Source organism: Neofelis nebulosa, chromosome 3 (assembly GCF_028018385.1).
Source record: "Neofelis nebulosa isolate mNeoNeb1 chromosome 3, mNeoNeb1.pri, whole genome shotgun sequence".
Classification (NCBI taxonomy): domain Eukaryota; kingdom Metazoa; phylum Chordata; class Mammalia; order Carnivora; family Felidae; genus Neofelis; species Neofelis nebulosa.
The window spans coordinates 39,360,478-39,383,197 of record NC_080784.1 but is presented as its reverse complement, the minus strand read 5'-3'; the positions used below and the strand labels follow the sequence as shown (position 1 = coordinate 39,383,197).

At 44.5% G+C, this 22,720-nt stretch overlaps 1 long non-coding RNA gene across 1 annotated transcript in view; it reads left to right on the top strand.

Annotated features, from left to right (window-relative positions):
* The window catches only part of LOC131506644 (uncharacterized), a 31,349-nt gene extending 28,884 nt beyond the window's left edge, over positions 1 to 2,465 (top strand). Inside the window, exon 5 of the long non-coding RNA XR_009259076.1 lies at positions 1,576 to 2,465. This is a non-coding gene — a long non-coding RNA (uncharacterized LOC131506644). The remainder of the gene's footprint in view (positions 1 to 1,575) is intronic.
* Positions 2,466 to 22,720: the final 20,255 nt, after the last annotated feature.

The window sequence follows — 22,720 nt, the reverse complement described above, 5'->3', positions numbered from 1 at the left end:
TATCAATGCCTTTTTCCTTCCCCAGTTCAGGGATGTTCTCAGCTATAATTTCTTCAAGTACCCCTTCAGCACCTTTCCCTCTCTCTCCCTCCTCTGGGATGCCAATTATGCGTATATTATTTCTTTTTAGTGTATCACTTAGTTCTCTAATTTTTCCCTCATACTCCTGGATTTTTTTATCTTTCTCTCAGCTTCCTCTTTTTCCATAACTTTATCTTCTAGTTCACCTCTTCTCTCCTCTGCCTCTTCAATCCGAGCCGTCGTCGTTTCCATTTTGTTTTGCATTTCGTTTAAAGCACTTTTCAGCTCCTCGTGACTGTTCCTTAGTCCCTTGACCTCTGTAGCAAGAGATTCTCTGCTGTCCTCTATACTGTTTTCAAGCCCAGCGATTAATTTTATGACTATTATTCTAAATTCACTTTCTGTTATATTATTTAAATCCTTTTTGATCAGTTCATTAGCTGTTGTTATTTCCTGGAGATTCTTCTGAGGGGAATTCTTCCGTTTGGTCATTTTGGATAGTCCCTGGAGTGGTGAGGACCTGCAGGGCACTTCCCCTGTGCTGTGGTGTATAACTGGAGTTGGTGGGTGGGGCCGCAGTCCGACCTGATGTCTGCCCCCAGCCCACCGCTGGGGCCACAGTCAGACTGGTGTGTGCCTTCTCTTACCCAGTGCAAAGGGGCATGGTTTGGTGTAATCTGAACCCACCTCCTCTGTGGGCCCAGGAGTGATCCCAGAGGCCTTGGCTTGGTGGTGGGGGGGGCGGGGGAGGGGAAAATGGTGATTCCCTAGTGTCTTCTCCATGGAGGAAGAGCCGGCGGACTCCTTTAGAGTGGCCCTCACTGTGCAGCAGGCGTAGATGGGCAGTCCTTCTCTATCAGCCAACTCCCCCGACCCAGGGCTTGGCTAGGATTCAAAGTCCCACTCTATGTGCTCTGCCGCTGTGGAAGCGCCTCTCAGTGCAGTGATATGTGGTCTCGGCTGCTTTGTCTGTGTCACTGAACTTCGGGGAGGACTGTCTTCTACTGCACACTGAGCCACTGCCCTCGTGGCCGTGAGCCCCCAGGGTGGTGGATGTAGGCAGGCTTTATCTTTTCCCACAGCATGCCAGGGAATCGACCACATTATCCTCCTGCAGACTGAGGCCTAGGCCCAGCCTCTGCACCCAAGGGTGGCAGGTGCAGACAGGTTCTGTGCTATCATGCAGCCCTCCAGGGACGGAACTGCTTTCTCCAGCTGCGGACAGAGACTCTGGCCTACCACCACACCCAGGCCTGGCTCCCCTCCTCCCCAGGTGCACGAACAGGGACCCGGCCCCAGTCTGAAGAAAGCCCCGCAGTTAGAGATCAGATCCTTCTAAGTCTCAGTCCAAAGTCTTTCTCTTGTCCAGCTATGGTCCTGTACTTCCCTAGCCGCTCTTTCTCTTCCCTTCATCTCTCCCCAGAAGGGGGTCCCTCCCCTCTGTGACCATGTGGCCTTTTTTCTTTTTATCTCCCCCAGTTCGCAGTTAAGCACCTATCTTTTTTCCAGCTTTCCCATTTTCTTCCTAGTAGATTCTGTCTCTTTTCCTCCTAGGCTCTGGTGTTCAACGTCTTTTGGCTTCTACACTTCTTTGTTTGAGAGACGCAGGATGTATGGATCACCTATTTCTCTGCCATGTCGGCCCCTCCTCCCTGGAGACCATCTTTCAACTACATCTTGTTTCACCAAGTAAGAAGGGTTTGAAAACCTGTAGGATCTTATGCGGATAGTGCCATACACTCAACTCTGTCAAACTGCCCTTTGGGGAAACAATTTTTCAAATAACATCTTGTATCACTGAGTTAAAAGTGTTTGAAAACCTATGTGGGGCACGAAGTGGAGAGTGACATGTACTTGATACTCTGAAACAATCCTGCGGAGGAACCATCTTTCAACTAACATCTTTTGACTAAGTTAGAAGAGCTTGAAAGCATATGCAGACGTATATGATAAGTGCTATATACTCGACTATGTGAAACAACACGGTGGGGAAAACACCATTCAACTAACATCTCCTTACTCTAAGTTAGAAGAGGTTGAACAATGATGGGAGGCCTATACTGAAAGTGCCACATATTCACCTTTGTGAAACTGCACATTGGGTAAACCATCTTTCAAGTAACATCTTTGTGTCACGTAGTTGGAATTATTTGAAATTTTATGCGGAGAACGATGTGGAAAGTGACATTTGCTCCACCCTGTGAAGGAATACTGTGGAGAAACCATCTTTCAACTAACATCTTGATTCACAAAGGTAGAACCGTTTGAAAACATATGTGGGGTCAACACAGAAAGTGCGATACACTCAATTCTGCGAAACAACACTGTGTGGAAAACATTTTTCAACTAACATCTTATTTCACTAAGTTAGAAGTGTTTGAAACCTATGGTGGCAGAAAGTGCCCTATACACAATTATGTGAAAAAAACACTGTGGTGAAACAATCTTTCTACTTCTATCTTCTTTCACTAAATGAAAACTGAAAACTATGTGGAACCTACAAGGTAAGTGCCATATAGTCAACAATGTGAAAGAACACTCTGGGGAGCCATCTTTTAACTAACATCTAGTTTTACTCTGGTACAAGTTCTTGAAAACCTATGCAGGGACTTTACGTAAAGTTCCATATCCTCAACTCTGTCAAATTTCACTTTGGGGAAACCATCTTTCAACTAACCTCTTGTATCACTAAGTTAGAAGAGTTTGAAAACCTATGCAGGGCCTATGTGGAAAGTGACATATACTCAACTCTGTCAAACTGCACTTTGGGGAAACCATCTTTCAACTAACATAAAACCATGCAACACACGAATTACACAAACCAAACATATATCACACATATCACAATACAAACAACACAAATACAAAACATTTATGACAAACACACTACACATGACCACATGTACACTTCTCTCAAGACACTTATAACACACATACACGCATACCCTGCCCATTCCACACACCTTGCCCTCTGCATTAGCCACATTCATACTAAATACACACCTACATCACACATATATCATCTACAAATACATTAAATACACCATATATATATCACACACTCACCATGCATGTGCCACAAACATATCCAACACAGATCACACATGCCCCACACACCTAGTTATAACCCTTACACAGGATTACCACACTCAACACATATATAGCACACAATATCCAAACAAACCACACATACACCCTCCACATAGACACCACACGCCCCAAACCTACACCACATATACAGAAGGCAGATGCCAACTCCTCTACACATCAACTACAAAGACACCACACACACTGCACACATATACCACACAGCTACACCACTCTTACACCGAACACACAACAGATAGTACAAGCACATACCTCACATAACCCATGAATACCACACAAACACCTCACCCAGTCACAACATACACACCACTTACACATCACACAGATATCTTCCACACACTATTTACTACACATAATACACATATCACACACTCACACATATATACACACCCTACACACATATGCCACACCAGTCCATATATACACCACATACATGCCAAACATATACCACACACAACACACATATACTACACAGACACCACATCTACAATAAGCAGACCATGAGAATCCATACATCTATGATATATAGACACCATGCACACCACACACACCACACTTATATTGCACAAACTCCACCCATATGCCGCCACACCACAAAACCACACATGCACCACATACAAAAAACACACATGCCGTACAAAGACCATACACGAACATACATTCTATGTGGATCATACATACATGACATATATAGTAAAATCACAACATATATACACTTAAAGACCACACAGAAAGACACATACGTCACCTACAAACCACCGACACACCATACACGCACATCACATTCACCACACAAATGCAGTACACAGAAACAAACCACATATACAACATACATGCCATCCATACAGAACAGGATCATGCACTCAATCACAACTACTCCCAACATACACCACAAACACCACACACACCTCACATATACCTCTCAATACACCCACCAGACGCCACCCACACCTTGTGGTTTACTGCCTGAAATGACACTGCTCAAGTGTCTTTCATGTAGCCTTTCACATACATCTCATAGACAGTTTGTTGAAACTTTATTAGTGTGTGTTGGGAGAGCTAGCATGGCAGCCGTTGTATTCTCATCCCGTGAACGTAGCTAGATCACTAGCAAATCATTCTAATTACCCCAGAAAGCAACACGAAGACTGACAGAACCAAGGCCACAGTTACAGGGAGAGAAGAAGCCACATAAAAGAAACTAGGAAGTGCAGAGAGGGGGTTGGGGGAGAAATATATCAAGGGTGCTGCAGAGGAGAGGGAGCCCTCATTGAGGAAAGAGGGAGAGGAAGAGAAGCACACAGAGGAACACACAAGGTGACCCTTCCCCCAAAGACACATGAAAAGAGGCTCAACATCACTCATCATCCGTCAAATACAAATCAATACTACAATGAGATATCACCCACGTCTGTCAGAAGGGCTACATTTGACAACACAAGGAACAAGTGGTGTTGGCAAGTTTGGGGATAAAGGGAAACCCTCTGACACTGGATGGGAATGCAAACTGGTGCAGCCACTCCGGAAAACAGTCCAAAGTTTCGTCGAATGTTGAGAATATGAGTGCCCTGGGGCACCTGGGTGGCATGGTCAGTGAGGGGCCTGATTCTTCATATCCACTCCAATCAGGATCTCACAGTCATGGGACTAAGCCCTTGTTGGGCTCTGCACTGACAGCATGGAGTGCGCTTGGGATTCTCTCTCCATCTCTTTCTGCTCCTCTCCATTTCTCACTCTCTCAATCTCTCCCTCTCTAATAAATTAATTAATTGAAAAAATTGCTTACCCTTTAAAACTTAGATTTGCCCTATGATCCAGCAATTGCCTTATTAGGTATTTATCCAAGGGATACAAAAATAAGAATTCAAAGGCACACAGCCACCCCAGTGTTTTTCACAACACAATGAAAAATAGCCAGTTAGGGAAAGGGCTCAAATGTCCACTGGCTGAGGAATGGATGGAGATGTGGTATATACATACAATGGAATATTACACAGCCATGAGAGAGAATGAAATTTTCCTTTGAGTGATTTGGACGCAGATCAAGAGTAGTATGCTAAGTGAAATAAGTCAATCAGAGAAAGGCTTATACCGTATGATTTCACTCCTATGTGGAATGTGAAAAACAAAACTAAGAAATAATCATGGTGGAAAAAAGAGACTGGCAAACCAAGACACATGCTCTTAACTATAGAGAACAAACTGATAGATACCAGAGAAGAGATGGGTGGGGAGATTGGGTTATATTGGAGATGGGAATGAAAGAGTACACTTTGTGATGTGCATGGAAAGTTGTATGGATGGGTGAAACAACTGAATTCTACACCACTGAATTCTACATCAACTACACAAATTACAACTGAAATCTACACCACTGTATGTTAACTAACTGGAATTTAAATAAAAACATAAAAAAAAATTGCATATTAGCTGTAGGGAAAGGCCCGGTGCTGAAGTGCCCAAAGCGTTACTGTGCTTTAAGTGACATTCTTGTCTCTCGTAGACATATAGAGTAACACTTTGCTCACCTCTCTGTATCGACACTTGTACTTTACTGCTGAAAAGTACCCTTTGCTGCAAGAGGGATTTAGAAAGCTTCTTGGAGATATTGAGTCCTATGTATTATTAAACCCTTGTGTAGAAGCACCAAGAAATGCCCTAGGGTTAGGTGCCTAAAAGTAGTGTGTGACACAATGTGTCTGCCCCCTACACCAACCGAGATCCCTGGTTTGTAGGTGAGTTTCAAAGTCATTCCTGACACAATGCAGGGCTCTCAGAGGCTGATATTCCATAGGAGAGCTACCCCCAATGTCCCTGTTCTCCTGGTGCTGGGCAGGCAACAGTATCAGAGGAATGGGAGCCACTTGGACCCCCGCCCCTAATCGATGGAGCTACCATCCTTCAGAAGAACAGTCTGTGAAAATACACCATTCTCCATGATATGATCAGTGCACCAAAAGGCTTTTGAATAAATAGCGCACAAAAGTTTGTTCCCACCTCATGATCATCAATGGAAGCACATTCTTCATATCATAGAGCCACTGGTGACCCTCTCTACAAATACGATGGGCTGAAACCCACAAGAATTCAAAGTTGTGCTCTAATTCTTAGGGGACAAAGTGGGGCTCTTTCTCACAGGCTCCAAAGGGTATCTTTTGGAACACTCCTGTAGCCAAAGACCCCAAAAGTTCTTTTGATTCCTGTGTGAGCCAGATTGTGAATACATGAGCTAGTCAAGTTCTTGTAAACATGATCACTGGCACTCAGTGTATCTAGTCTCAGAAAATTGCTTTATCACCCATCAAGGTTCATCTTGTGGTCCATAAACACTCCATCTTTTTGAGTATTATAGCCAGCTGTAGATGTCCAATGGGGACCAGCCCTGGTGACTGTGTGACAGGTAGAGCCAGAGACCCTGGTCTTGTAGCTTTAGGACTACATGGACATCCAGAGCCCTATGGCACCAAAAGGGGTCCAGTCAAGAGCTGTGCATGGGGAGGCTCAGGCAGAGGTATACTCCAGAAGCTGGCTTCCTTACTGGGTTTCAGGGAAATGAAGATAAATATCTCCATTCCACATTGATCACATTCCCATTGGATGGAAATTTTGAATCCCCTTTGGTCCTTGCTGCAGCCATTTCCTCTGCCTCCCTATGTGTCCGACTGCCTCTTGATTCACCCTTAGCAGCCATGAGCTGACACACACTCAGCAGGCACCCGAGGATGGGCATCGGGCTCTTACTCCGTCCCTTGCTCAATTATAGCCATCGGCATCGGATATACCAAGGGAGAATACTCCTCGTATCCATGAGCTTGGTGGTTGGCTGTTTGTAGCAAGGGGTTGGGAAAGAGGAGCCACACAGCTTCTTTGCTCTGTCTGATTGAGGTGCCTTCCTTCTGAAAACCAGACAGTTCACACAAGAGCTGTAGGCTCCAGAAGCTGGTCATCAGAGAAAGAGCCTTTACAGGAAGAGGGCACCAATGTCCCTCTCCACACTCTGGAGCCACAGCTAGGGGCACCTCTCAGCTACAGCACTGTCACTGCTCACTCCATTCAATCATGCAAAAAGCAGCAAAATCCGACCAAGTCCCAGGGATCTTTAGGTCCTTCTGAAAGAAAAAAGCAGGACTGGTGATGACAGGGCTCCCAGGTGGAGTCTCTAGAGGGCATACCTGCCTAAGCCCTCTGGTAATCTTTTTACAATCAGGTTGCTAGAACAGGCCCTGGGACACTCCCCTCCGGATAGAATTTCTCTTCCAAGCTGTGAAGAGCTCTGGCCCTCCTTGTTCGCTTTGACATATCTTTAATCTCCTGTAGAAACATGGTTCTGCCCACAATCCACTCAGAATCAGTGTCTCAAGAGCCCTATCTTCTGCCTTCCACCTGGGAGTGTGGTCAAGTCCTTGTGACTGGGGATGAGATTCATAAGTGCATTTGGCTTCAGAAGTATGCGACCATTCTGAGGCTGAGGGCATTTGAAGTGGTCCAGCAGACAATGTTTGGTGTGTAGGCTGGACCAGAGATTTGGGCAGGGAGCTGGCCTCCCTGTGGGCCAAGGGCAAATGAAGCAAGACATCTGTCTAAGGGAATCCCCATTCCCACTGGAAATGTCGAGTTTTGGCCCAACTGGTGCCCATTTCCTTTCCCTTGATGTGTGTCTGAAAATGTGTGTGTGTGTGTGTGTGTGTGTGTGTGTGTGTGTTCGTTCCTTAGGAGCCATGGAGTCATAACTAACTCAGCTAGTATCTCTGACTAAGCCACATTATCCCACTCTGCTCCTGTACTCAGTGAGAGCTAACAGGCTCTGCCCTACCAAAGGAAAGAAGACCTTTCGTCCATGTGTACTTGGTGCTTGGCTTGCTGTGCTATGGAGGGGAAAGGAGAGCCAGCTTGCCTCACTGACCTGGGTGACTGAGAAAAGCAGACAGGTTGTACATGGGCAATATGAAGGAGGAGGGGGTCAGCATTTCATGAGCCCTTGCCAGGAATGAGGGAACCAAGTTCTTGTAGCAGATTCCTGAATAAGAGCCCTCAGAACCCCCTGGCTACAGCTCAAACACTTCTGCCTCCCACTACTGATGGGGAAATGGCATGGATAGACCAAGCCAAAAATCACTGCCTCCTAAATAAAGAAGGCAGGCTTCTTGCTGATAGGACTTGCAGGTGTAGTCCTTCAGAGGGCCCCCTTGGTTCAAGCCCACAGGCCTTTCTGATTCTCAATATGACCTGGTTGATAAGAGACTACACTGGGTACTTCATTCTCAACTTTCTCCAAATCTCATTTGTGGTGAAGAATTCTGGCAGTGTGTGTCTCCATTTCCGCTATTAAACTTTTTTGATGAAAGAGGTTTTGCATGGACACTATTCTGGGACAGTGTCTCAGAAAAATATCCTCTTGTTTCAACTTGGGGGTTTGGTGGTATGCCTGTGATGGTGATAGAGGTACTGCACTGGGCCCTTTTCAGTTTGGGTTCAGAATGATGTGGCCCTCCACATACCCAGGGTCTGTGAAGGTGCCCAGGGAGAATGCTCATGGGAAATCAAAGCCCGTGGTTGAGGGTGGATCCCAACTCCTGTGTGGGGCAAGGAGAAGGAAAGGTCATGGTCTCCATCTGCGGTTTCCTCCATGTGCATTTGAATCCATAGCTTTGGCTTACCTTGTAGTCATTCCTCTTCCATTGCTGCTTTTCTAACTTGGTCTCAGTTCACACATGGTTACCCTACCCTGTGTCTGTCACCTACACCAACCAAGGTCCCAGTTTAGGGGTGAGATTCCAAAATTTTCCTAACCCAATACAGGGCTCTCTGAGGTGATGTCCCAAAGGACACCTGTCCCCCACCCCCGTCCCTGAGCCTCTGGTTGTAGGCAGGCTACAGTATCATGCAAATGGGTAGCCACATGGACCGCTGCCCCTAATGGAGGGAGCTACCCTCAATCGAAAGAACAGTTTGTACATATGCACCATGGTCCCGGACGTGGCCAGCACGCAAAAATGCTTTTGAATAGAGCACCGAGTCCTTGTCCCACAATCTGATCATCACATGGAAGCACATTCTTCATAGGTCACAGCCAGTGTTGCCCCTCTCTACTAATATGATGGCCAGAAGCACACCAGAAGCCAAAGTTCCCCTCTATATACTGCCAGAAGCCGAGCTATCCAACCAGCCTGATGGCAGGGCCCAGGCAGTGGATGGATCGGGGCTGCAGGGCAGCCCACCGACAGTGAAGCTTCTTGTACTCGTGCTTTTATGTAATTTGGCCTTCATAAAGTACCTGGGGAATTGTCTGTTGGAGAATTTCCCTCAACAGGCCCCCTGGGAAAAGAACCATTGGGAAAGAAATAAGGTTCTACAAGGAATTGTGCAGCCCTACATTTAGCCCTTGTCACCCCCTATAAAGACTCCTCTACCTAAAGGAAGTATAGCCTCATACATTTGCCAGCAAAGGAGGGACAAATGGATTTGAAAGCCCCACTCCAGCAACAAAGGAGTGTATCTATGGGCACAAATTACTCCAACCCCTAGGCCCACTTGGCCCCCAGGAGGCATTCCAGGTGATGACAACCTAGTCTGTTAAAGTACAGAATGGTTCATTAGTTCTAGGTGCATTGTCTCTCTGAGAATGTATAAGGCATGGGTTTCTAAGGCACTCTTGGCCCCCTCCTGGCCCCTGGACTGAGGCGAACACTTTTGTTCCTCAAGCTACAAATGGTTCAGGGAAACAACTAAGAGGTCATGTCCTTGTAACTGTTCCACTTGAGGTGTTGAGAGATAGATGACTTTTCGTGACAACAGCAAAGCAAATGCTTTATAGATTATAGAAAAACATAGATACATAATGAAAATAATGTAAGAAATTAATCAATAAGCAAAGGGCAGGAGGAAACATAATGAGAAAATAATCATGTTATTCCTTAAAGTGTGATTGCACATAGGAACATTTTTAGAATTAGGTAATGCTAGAAAACATAGATGACGTACGCTATAAGGAAAATTGTTAACGAATATAATGCCACGTTTGTCACAACAAAGTGGCCAGTTCAACACACTGCTGTTGTCTGTGTCCATTTTAATTTTTGTTTCATTTTTTTTTCACTTTTTTGCTGATGCTGTTCATCCTTTGGGAACACCTGGACCTGCTGGAGCTGGACTCTGGCAGAGTTCATGGAAGGAGCCAATCTTAACCTGCCCTTCCAAACTGAACAAGAGCATTGGCTTTATATGCCAAGACTTCAATGGTGGCTTACTTCAGCACCTCCTTATGTGTGTTACCGACCTCAACAACTTTTCTGCTCGAATTGAACTAAAAATCAACTGGCTTTTGCCAAGTACAGCCCCAAACCTCTACAAGGACAGACAATTTTACCTTTTTCTCAGCCACAAGCTTTGATATACCTCAAAAAACAAGCACATCTCATACTCCTAATGTTATAGTCTGCTCTAGTCTCAAATATTCAGACCCGCCCCCCCCCCCCCATCCCCTGGAATATTATCCCCTGGACAACCTTATGGAGAAACTGAGCATAATCTTCACTGGGGTAATTGGGCTATTACTGACAGGGGTCCTAGAGGACATCTTGAAACAAAATATTCTAATAAGACCATAACCTTTGGCCAGCTTAATAGGGAGGATATTTTTTGAGAAAACGGAGACTTGTCTGGCCCTGTAATTTGTGCACATAAAGGGAAATTAAAAGGACCTTGGCGTGTTAATCTTTGGAAGCTACGTCTTCCCTTCCTCACTTGTACTATTAGCCATGGTGACATTTATGTGAAACAACATGCTAATCTAACTTGGGTCTCCCTGTTCAATAACCAATTCGCATGGACCACTATTTGCATCCATTCTCCCTATGTTCTCTTTGCGACCTCCACCTTACAGATCCAACAACTAGAAAATAATTTTGATGTCTCTACCTCCCAAGGTTGGCTTATGTCCTGCGTAAGTAATGATAACATCACCCAATTAAACATCTCCTCTCTCTTTAGTACTTAGAGAACGTGTCTCAACCTGGGTTCCTGTTAATATCTCTGAGCCCTATATGCACCCATTAAGACTAGGCACGCTTTTCATGCTTGTTCAATACTGGTATTCTGCTGCAAGGCAGAAAAGAATTGTTGGCCTGTTAACCGTGGGCATTCTAGCAGCAGTAGGCGTTGTCACCTCTGCCACTGTAGCTGGAATCAGCCTGCATCATACTATCCAGATAGCCCATGTTCTTAATAAATTTATGATCAACACCACCAAAGAATTCATGAGCCAGACTTCCACTGATAAACAAGTCTTGGCCCGCCTCAAAGCTCTTGAGGCTGCAGTAGAATTTATTGCAGAAAGACAGGAGGCCTTTTTCCTCCACTCTAAACTTCCCTGTGTCCCTGACTACCAGCCTATCTGCATGACTGGCATTCCTTAGCTTGGGATGCTGTCCAGAAACACTTTCACAGTGTCTTTTGTTCCCACCTCTCTAACAATATAGTTTTAGATATGACTTGAGCCAACAGCTACAATATGCAGAGTACCAGCTTAAAAATGAATGGGCTGGTTCTTAGGAAATGTGGCATGTCCTAAATCCTTTCTCACTTACAGCTGGCACCCATCTCACATTCTGGATAACTTTGAGAAGTTGAATCTGCTGTGTCTCTGCTTATGTCTTTGCAGAATCACCTTCCAAGCCATCCAAAAGCAAAAGAATGACGAGAAGCTCATCATGATGGTCCCGGAACACGAAGCTAAAAGAACCAAGAAAAACAAAAAGGGGGAGCTGTGGGGGATAAGCTTAGGAATCCCCTGGGCTTACACAAATGTGTTTATATGGCAAAAAGAAATACAAGGCCATAAAGTGCTCACTCCCGAGTTTGGGTAAGCCAGATTTGCACCCCAATACTAGAGGGGTGCAAAAATACCCTGAGAATAGGGAGGCACAAAGGTGCCAGGAATAGGGAGGGGCAATGGGGCTTCGCCCCACGTGTTACAGAATTATGTGTACATGAGGAAACTTAGCGCTACTGAGGGGCCCAGCATGGAAAGTTTGCCTGTAGGCAGGCCCAAAGGAGTAAGGAGAATACCAGTCCTTCTGCAAGAAGAAAACACTGAGCCATACAATACATCTTCAGTTGTATCCCATTCTGATTTGAATTGCGGATGAAGATTTCCTCTGGACTGGGCTTCCATGTAAACCCAGTGGTGTTTTTCCCATTCCCCAGTGCGGAGGTGCTTACAATTATGAAGACAGCCAGCTTTGGGGCGCCTGGGTGGCTCAGTCGGTTAAGCCTCCGACTTCAGCTGAGGTCATGATCTCACAGCTAGTGAGTTCAAGCCCTGTGTCGGACTCTGTGCTGACAGCTCAGAGCCTGGAGCCTGTTTCAGATTCTGTGTCTTCCTCTCTCTCTCTGACCCTCCCCCGTTCATGCTCTGTCTCTCTTTGTCTCAAAAGTAAATAAACGTTAAAAAAAAATAAATAAAATAAATAAACTGTAAAATTAAAAAAAAAAGACAGCCAGCTTCTGGTAGATTATATTTAGTCACTCTATTCTCTGCTTCATCCCTTTTTCATAGGAAAAGAAGTACTCTGGCCCTTCATGTGTCCATTCCCATTCTGTCACTGGGTTTCTTTCTTTTTTTGAAACCTGGTTTTCAACATCTACCATTTTTGAGTGAGCAAGACACACACACACACACACACACACACACAGCCATGAGTGGGGGTAGGAACAAAAAGAGGGAGATAGAAAATCCGAAGCAGGCAACACTCTGTGAGTACAAAGCCTGATACGGGGTTAGACCTCACAACTATGACTTTGTGACCTGAGCTGAAATCAAGAGACAGCCACATGACAGACTGAGCATCCCAGGTGCCTCGTTCTTTTTGATTTCTCTAATTATATGTTGGTTCCCACTAGGCACAGACAGCCTGTGAGAAATGGGTGATTGGTGGAAATTTCTCACACAGCTCCCCAGCTAACAAAGCATTCAGTTTCTGATACACAAGAGGATCCACTGAACCCTGAGACTGATGACTTGGTGCTTGAAACCCTGGAGTTGGCATGGCAATAGTTAGACAGCAGAACTCCAACCACTGGCTGCTACGGATGCCTTCATCTGAACAGCAGACAGTTCATCCATTTGCAGTATTCTTCAGGACCTGCAAAATGTGCAGAAACAACCCATTCAAGGACCAGTGCAACAGAGCCACTTTCTAAATACTTGAGGGTCAGCCACAAGCCAGAAACTGCTAACTGTGTAGCATGACTGTCTCAGAAGACAGGAAAAAACAAAACAAAAGAAAAAACCAAAGAACAATATTGAATGCCAGAAACTTTCCCTCTCCTTGTGAAGGAACAATGCAGGAGTTATCCCTTTGTCCTAGCACACACAGGGTTCTTACTCCTGAGACAACCATGTTGCCAAGAGGTTGTTCCAGTCACTGCAGTTTCTTGCCATAACCAATTCTTTTCTGTTAATAGACAAGTTTGGTCTTCTGTGTCTTCTCCTCCACCCTGTTGCTTTTTCAAGCTCAGATCTCCCTGTTGTCCATTGAGGCCCATTGTCTCATCCATTTCCTCTTCTTTTAACTAGGAAGTCTGACCAAATTCGTGTCACTCTGGGATATGCTGGGCCACAGGGACCCTCAAAAATGACCTCCCAGTACTCTGCTGACAAAGATAAGCCCGGGACATTTCAAGGCGCCCAGCAGGAATGCTTGTGTGTATTCAGGGTCAGAGGTATCAGGAGGGAGCTATCCTCACTTCTGGGCCAAAAGAAACATGCAGCTAGACAATTCATTCTCAGATTTATTTCCATTCTCGGCTGAAATGAAAAACTTTGGCCCTGAGTGTACCCATTCCAATTCCCTGGATGTATGGGTCCCAGGTAAGGCGAATGAGGCTGTGCCCCACATAGCGAGTGCCCAGCCAGTCCCAAGGAGCTCTGAGTCTGCTCTGTGCTAACCAAGAGCAATCAGTTGCTGATATCCCAAAGGAAAGATTGCTTTCCTGGGAGTATTGGTGTTTGTGCTGGGTGATGAGGGAATGATGGTTAGCCATCTTCTCTCCCTCCCTGACTGTTAAAGAAGCTGTCACTCTGAAGAGCAGTGGGTTCACCTATGGGCAGTATTCTTGAGGACCTGCTTAGCACTGAAAGAGACCAATCAAGAATACTGCACCACAGACCAGCTGAAAACACTTGAGCACAAACCCACTACACTTGAATCGCTGCTGCTTTTATCCACTGATAGGATGGGAAAGGAAACAAGTGAACTCGCAAAGCTTTCCTTGTCTCTGTCAAGTAACAATACAGGCATCTTTCCATGAGGGCTCCCACTGTAAACTGTGGAGGTTTCCCTCTGCCCTAGTCCACATGTGTTTCTTTTTGTGGAGACAGTCAGCTGGCCAGGAGATTGTACTAGTCATTTCATCCTCAGACTGATCACATTCTCATCTCTCATAGGAACCCTGTCCCTCTGTGTATCTATTTCCACTCCTTTCCTCTCTTTGTGTTTATTTTTATTTTTGAGAGAAAAGGAGGGCACAAGAGTGAGCGTGTGTGCATGTGGTGAGGGGTTGAGAAGGAGGGACAGATGACTGCAAGCAGGATCCTCCATGCTGACAGGAGAGAACTTGATGTAGGGGGTCCATCTTGAAACCATGAAATCACACCCTTCTTGATAAACTGATGCTTAAGCAACCGAGCGACCCAGGAGCCCCATTCTTTCTTTCTTTTACTTTTTTAAGTATTTAATTTTGAGAGAGAGCGAGAGACCCACGGAAAGAAAGAAAGAGAGAGAGAGAGAGAAAACAGGGGATGGGATGAGAAAGAGAGAGAGAGAGACAGAATCTGTAGCAGACTTCAGGCCTCAAGCTGTCAGCAGAAACTGTAACACAGGACTCGAACTCATGAACTGTAAAATCATGACCTGAGCTGAAACCAAGAGTCAGAGGCTTAAGTGACTGAGTCATCCAAGTGCCCATTTTTACTCTTCTAAAAGGAGAATCAGCCATGGGCAAATCTGGCCCCTGGTTCAGAGCAATTCCCTCTGATTTTAATTGGTGATTCTGGATGAGTTCTTGGGACCACAAAGTAGGTTGAGCCATAGGAGCCCTGCAATATGCCTTCCAGATCTACATTGACAACATTAGATGCAGGTCAGTGGAAAGTACCTAGCACAGAACATTTGAGTGTAGCTAGGGCCAAAAGGGTTGGGAGGCAGCTGATCTCAGTACTGGGACAAAGGCAAATGGAGGGAGATATTTCTCTCTCAGCTTTCTTCCATTCCCATCTAAAATGAAACTTTTGCTGTCTGTAGAGCCATTCCCATCCCATTGCTATTTGCTAAGTAGGACTTGGTTCACAGGCTGGGTGGGCCAGTAGGGCTGTCAATCACACAGTGAGCTGCCAGGGATTGCTGGTGAGTTCTTATGCTGCTTCCCTGATAACCAAGAGTAGTTTCTGACAACCCACAGGGAAGATTGTTTTGCTGTCAGAAAGCACTTAGTGCCTGGCCTCATATTCTGAAGAGCACAGGATCCACACACGCAAGGTATGTTCCAGGACCTAGTCAGTGCAGACAGAGGCTCTTCAAAACCTAATGTGCCACAGGAATGGTTCCAAACACCCCCTGAATCTCTGCTGCCTCTATCCCCTGTAGGGAAGTACAGGAAAAACAGGCAATGTCAGATTTCCCTCCCTTTCAGAAGGAAATATGCAGACCTCCTGCAGACTGGGCTTTCAGGAGGTTTCCCTTTAGAGGTTTCCTTTGTCTCTAGCCACAGTAGTTTCTTATTCCTTAGACAGGACCTTGCCAGGAAGTTGTCCTTCCAAGACACTTCATTCTAACCTATGTCCCATTCTCATCGATACTGAAGAACTTTGGCCTTCCTTTTTTCCATTCCAATGAATACCTTTTTTCTGTTTGCAAAGTTGTTTCTCCCTGAGTGCCAATTAGGGCCAGTGTCTCAGAGACATACCCTTTCCTTTAGGTTGGGGAATCTGGCCAAATCCTGATGTCTCTGGCATAATTGGGACAGAGGATCCCCTCATTATGTGCCTTTCAGAAGTGTGTAGGCAATGGGGGGCATAGGGCTCTTGAAGGTCCCCAGCAGAGTGTCCCTGAGTAGGCAATGCCAGCGTTTGGGAGGGAGCTGGCCTTACTTCTGGTTGAAGGAGAAACTATGTTAGTTAATTCCCAGCTCTATCCTAATCTTCCCTGTCATATAGAAGCTTGGCCTTCCTTATAGCCCTTCCCATCTAATTTGTTTTCATAACTAGGTCACCACCAGGTAGAATTGGTCTGTCAACCACATAACCAACATCCAGAATTTGCGATGATATACCACTCTGGTCCTGTGTTACCTGAGAGCAATCAGTTCCTTTATCCCGAAGAAGAATGCCCCTCCTGCCCAGAATGAGCACCTGTTGCTTGACTGGCCCAGGCAATCTCTGTGATTGGTAGCCAGATGGCCACCCTCCCCTGCCTGATTGAATTGTGTTGATTGTCTAAGGCAGATGGACGGGACAAGCATAGTAGACTGCAGGACAATTCAGCCCAAAAAAGCCTTGAAAGGAATACTGCACTATGACTCGGTTAAAAAACATACAGCACCCTCAGGAGCACTAACTGTTACCAGGAATCAGTTCCCTGAGGGCTAGGGCATACAAAGGAGCCAAGATCGGGAACCATCCTTCTCTTTCTGAAGGAAAAGTGCAAGCCTAGTGCCAGATGGGCACCCAGGTGTAGGCAATAGATGTTTCACTTTGCCCCTGCCCACAGGTGTTTCTTACTAGAGACAATAGCTTCTCCAGAGCTTGTGCTATTCACATCCTTGTCAGCTTCATTCTGCTCTCCTTTGGAATGAAGCACTTTGGCCCTCCTTTTCCCTGGTTCATTTCCCTCCTTTTCCTCTTTTTTTTCAAACTAGGATCTTGCTGGAGTCCCTTCAGAATCAGTGTCTCAGAGCAACATCATCTGAGTTGCTCCTTTAAACTGGGGACTCTGGCATAGATTGACAACAGGACCTCTTGTAACTTGCCACAAGAACTCTGTTCATAGTGAGAGGCCTAAGGTATATAAAGGTGCCAGGTTTGGTATGGGTGGATGCTGGTAGGAGGTCCCAGAGGTTTGTGGAGGGTCTGGCCTTACAGATGCAGCAAGGAGAAATGAAAATAGATACACATGCCCAGCATTACTACAGTCCCATCTGTAATGTGGATCCTGACCTCCTGTGGAGCCATTCCCACCAAGTTGCTATTTTCTAAGTCCTTGGTCACATTGAGGGACAACTGGGCTTCCACTCACTTCACACAAGCAGAGCCCAAAGATTGGTGCTAAACTCCCACTCTGGTCCTTTGCTATGGGAGAGCAAACAGTATCTTCAAGTCAAAGGAAGGATGGCCTTCTTTTTCCTGAGTTGTTGGTGCTTGGCCAGCTCTGGTAAGTGCAGTGAAGGATAGACATGCCTTCCTTCTGAGTCAAACATGGTTCCCGTATGCACACTATGCTTCAGGACCTTGTCAGAACCGAAAGGGCCCTTTCAAGAACTTCTGCATCAGGTCCAGGCTACAATCACTTGATCACCAGCTGGGTGCAAGCACTCCTTACCTGCATATCAATGGTGCTTCTATTGCCTGATGGGAAGGACAGGAAAAACCACCAAATCCAGCTTTTCCTGTTTGTTAATGAATAGAAACCTCCTGCAGAATTTCCCTCCTAGGTGTAGCCAATGGAATTTTCCTTTTACACTGGCCCTCAGGGCTTTCTTACTGCCCAGACAGCCAGCCCAACAGGAGATAGAAGTAAGCACTGAATTCTAACTGTAGTCCATTGTCTTCTCTAATGAAGACCTTTGGTCCTCAGGGAGCCTGTTTGCATTGTATTGTGCTTTTTTTCAAACTAGGCTCTACCTGGGAGCCATTCAGAACAAGAGCCTCAGAAGAATGTACCCTGTTTACACTTGAACTTTCCAGGATCCAGGGGTCTGTGTTAGGTACACAGTCCAGGTCCCAACAATGGTGTGGAGTTCCCACTCATTTCCTCAGCCAAATGACAGCTCTCAGTGTCTGGTACCCCAGAGGAAAGCAGGCCCCCCTGTGCAAGGGGGCTTGGCGCTCACTTAGAGTCATTGCAGGGGTTGTAGGCCTCTGGCCTCCCTCCCCTGGCTGACAGAGGTGCCTTCATCACGCAGAGTAGATGGTTCATGCATGTTCACTCTGTTCCAGGCCCTGGGATCATACCCAAAGGGAATTTTCTTTAAATTTTTTCAATATATGAAATTTATTGTCAAACTGGTTTCCATAAAACACCCAGTGCTCATCCCAAAAGGTGCCCTCCCCAATACCCATCACCCACACTCCCCTCCCTCCCACCCCCCATCAACCATCAGTTTGTTTTCAGTTTTTAAGAGTCTATTATGCTTTGGCTGTCTCCCACTCTAACCTCTTTTTTTTTCCTTCCCCTCCCCAATGGGTTTCTGTTAAGTTTCTCAGGATCCACATAAGAGTGAAAACATGTGGTATCTGTCTTTCTCTGTATGGCTTATTTCACTTAGCATCACACTCTCCAGTTCCATCCACGTTGCTACAAAGGGCCATATTTTGTTCTTTCTCATTGCCATGTAGTACTCTATTGTGTATATAAACCACAATTTCTTTATCCATTCATCAGTTGATGGACATTTAGGCTCTTTCCATAATTTGGCTATTGTTGAGAGTGCTGCTATAAACATCGGGGTACAAGTGCCCCTGTGCATCAGTACTCCTGTATCCCTTGGGTAAATTCCTAGCAGTGCTATTGCTGGGTCATAGGGTAGGTCTATTTTTAATTTTCTGAGGAACCTCCACACTGCTTTCCAGAGTGGCTGTACCAGTTTGCATTCCCACCAACAGTGCAAGAGGGTTCCCGTTTCTCCACATCCTCTCCAGCATCTATAGTCTCCTGATTTGTTCATTTTGGCCACTCTGACTGGCGTGAGGTGATATCTGAGTGTGGTTTTGATTTGTATTTCCCTGATAAGGAGCAACGTTGAACATCTTTTCATGAGCCTGTTGGCCATCCGGATGTCTTCTTTAGAGAAGTGTCTATTCATGTTTTCTGCCCATTTCTTCACTGGGTTATTTGTTTTTCGGGTGTGGAGTTTGGTGAGCTCTTTATAGATTTTGGAGACTAGCCCTTTGTCCGATATGTCATTTGCAAATATCTTTTCCCATTCCGTTGGTTGCCTTTTAATTTATTGGTTGTTTCCTTTGCTGTGCAGAAACTTTTTATCTTCATAAGGTCCCAGTAATTCATTTTTGCTTTTAATTCTCTTGCCTTTGGGGATGTGTCAAGTAAGAGATTGCTACAGCTGAAGTCAGAGAGGTCTTTTCCTGCTTTCTCCTCTAGGGTTTTGATGGTTTCCTGTCTCACATTCAGGTCCTTTATCCATTTTGAGTTTATTTTTGTGAATGGTGTGAGAAAGTGGTCTAGTTTCAACCTTCTGCATGTTGCTGTCCAGTTCTCCCAGCACCATTTGTTAAAGAGACTGTCTTTTTTCCATTGGATGTTCTTTCTTGCTTTGTCAAAGATGAGTTGGCCATACGTTTGTGGGTCTAGTTCTGGGGTTTCTATTCTATTCCATTGGTCTATGTGTCTGTTTTTGTGCCAATACGATGCTGTCTTGATGATGACAACTTTGTAGTAGAGGCTAAAGTCTGGGATTGTGATGCCTCCTGCTTTGGTCTTCTTCTTCAAAATTACTTTGGCTATTCGGGGCTTTTGTGGTTCCATATGAATTTTAGAATTGCATGTTCTAGTTTTGAGAAGAATGCTGGTGCAATTTTGATTGGGATTGCATTGAATGTGTAGGTAGCTTTGGGTAGTATTGACATTTTGACAATATTTATTCTTCCAATCCATGAGCAGGGGATGTCTTTCCATTTCTTTATATCTTCTTCAATTTCCTTCATAAGCTTTCTATAGTTTTCAGCATACAGATCTTTTACATCTTTGGTTAGATTTATTCCTAGGTATTTTATGCTTCTTGGTGCAATTGTGAATTGGATAAGTTTATTTGTCTTTCTGTTGCTTCACTGTTAGTGTATAAGAATGCAACTGATTTCTATACATTGATTTTGTATCCTGCAACTTTGCTGAATTCATGTATCAGTTCTAGCAGACTTTTGGTGGAGTCTATCGGATTTTCCATGTATAATATCATGTCATCTGCAAAAAGCGAAAGCTTGACTTCATCTTTGCCAATTTTGATGCCTTTGATTTCCTTTTGTTGTCTGATTGCTGATGCTAGAACTTCCAGCACTATGTTAAACAGCGGTGAGAGTGGGCATCCCTGTCGTGTTCCTGATCTCAGGGAAAAAGCTCAGCTCTCAGTTTTTCCCCATTGAGGATGATGTTAGCTGTGGGCTTTTCATAAATGGCTTTTATGATCTTTAGGTATGTTCCTTCTATCCCGACTTTCTCAAGGGTTTTTATTAAGAAAGGGTGCTGGATTTTGTCAAAGGCCTCTTCTGCATCGATTGACAGGAACATATGGTTCTTTTCTTTTATTAATGTGATGTATCACGTTGATTGATTTGCGAATGTTGAACCAGCCCTGCATCCCAGGAATGAATCCCACTTGATCATGGTGAATAATTCTTTTTATATGTTGTTGAATTCGATTTGCTAGAATCTTATTGAGAATTTTTGCATCCATATTCATCAGGGATATTGGCCTGTAGTTCTCTTTTTTACTGGGTCTCTGGTTTAGGAATCAAAGTAATACTGGCTTCATACAATAAGTCTGGAAGTTTTCCTTCCCTTTCTATTTCTTGGAATAGCTTGAGAAGGATAGGTATTATCTCTGCTTTAAACGTCTGGTGGAACTCCCCTGGGAAGCCATCTGGTCCTGGACTCTTCTTTGTTGGGAGATTTTTGATAACCGATTCAATTTCTTTGCTGGTTATGGGTCTGTTCAAGCTTTCTCTTTCCTCCTGATTGAGTTTTGGAAGAGTGTGGGTGTTTAGGAATTTTTCCATTTCTTCCAGGCTGTCCAATTTGTTGGCATATAATTTTTCATAGTATTCCTGATAATTGTATCTCTGAGGGATTGGTTGTAATAATTCCATTTTCATTCATGATTTTATCTATTTGGGTCATCTCCCTTTTCTTTTTGAGAAACCTGGCTAGAAGTTTGTCAATTTTTTTTATTTTTTCAAAAAACCAACTCTTGGTTTCGTTGATCTGCTCTACCGTCTTTTTAGATTCTATATTGTTTATTTCTGCTCTGATCTTTATAATTTTCTTCTGCTGCTGGGTTTAGGCTGTCTTTGCTGTTCTGCTTCTATTTCCTTTAGGTGTGCTGTTAGATTTTGTATTTGGGATTTTTCTTGTTTCTTGAGATAGGCCTGGATTGCGATGTATTTTCCTCTCAGGACTGCCTTCGCTGCATCCCAAAGCGTTTGGATTGTTTTATATTCATTTTCGTTTGTTTCCATATATTTTTTAATTTCTTCTCTAATTGCCTGGTTGACCCACTCATTCTTTAGTAGGGTGTTCTTTAACCTCCATGCTTTTGGAGGTTTTCCAGACTTTTTCCTGTGGTTGATTTCAAGCTTCATAGCATTGTGGTCTGAAAGTATGCATGGTATTTCAATTCTTGTATACTTATGAAGGGCTGTTTTGTGACCCAGTATATGATCTATCTTGGAGAATATTCCATGTGCACTCGTGAAGAAAGTATATTCTGTTGCTTTGGGATGCAGAGTTCTAAATATATCTGTCAAGTCCATCTGATCCAATGTAGCATTCAGGGCCCTTGTTTCTTTATTGACCGTGTGTCTAGATGATCTGTCCATTTCCGTAAGTGGAGTGTTAAAGTCCCCTGCAATTACCACATTCTTATCAATAAGGTTGCTTATGTTTATGAGTAATTGTTTTATGTATTTGGGGGCTCTGGTATTCGGCGCATAGGCATTTATAATTGTTAGCTCTTCCTGATGGATAGACCCTGTAATTATTATATAATGCCCTTCTTCATCTCTTGTTACAGCCTTTAATTTAAAGTCTAGTTTGTCTGATAGAAGTATGGCTACTCCAGCTTTCTTTTGGCTTCCAGTAGCATGATAAGTAGTTCTCCATCCCCTCACTCTCAGTCTAAAGGTGTCCTCAGATCTAAAATGAGTCTCTTGTAGACAGCAAATAGATGGGTCTTGTTTTTTTATCCATTCTGATACCCTATGTCTTTTGGTTGGTGCATTTAATCCATTTACATTCAGTGTTATTATAGAAAGATACGGGTTTAGAATCATTGTGATGTCTGTATGTTTTATGCTTGTAGCGATGTCTCTGGTACTTTGTCTCACAGGATCCCCCTTCAGATCTCTTGTAGGGCTGGTTTGCTGGTGACGAATTCGTCAGTTTTTGTTTGTTTGGGAAGACCTTTATCTCTCATTCTATTCTAAATGACAGACTTGCTGGATAAAGGATTCTTGTCTGCGTATTTTTTCTGTTCAACACACTGAAGATCTCGTGCAAATCCTTTCTGGCCTGCCAAGTTTCAAAAGAGAGATCAGTCACGAGTCTTATAGGTCTCCCTTTATATGTTAGGGCACGTTTATCCCTTG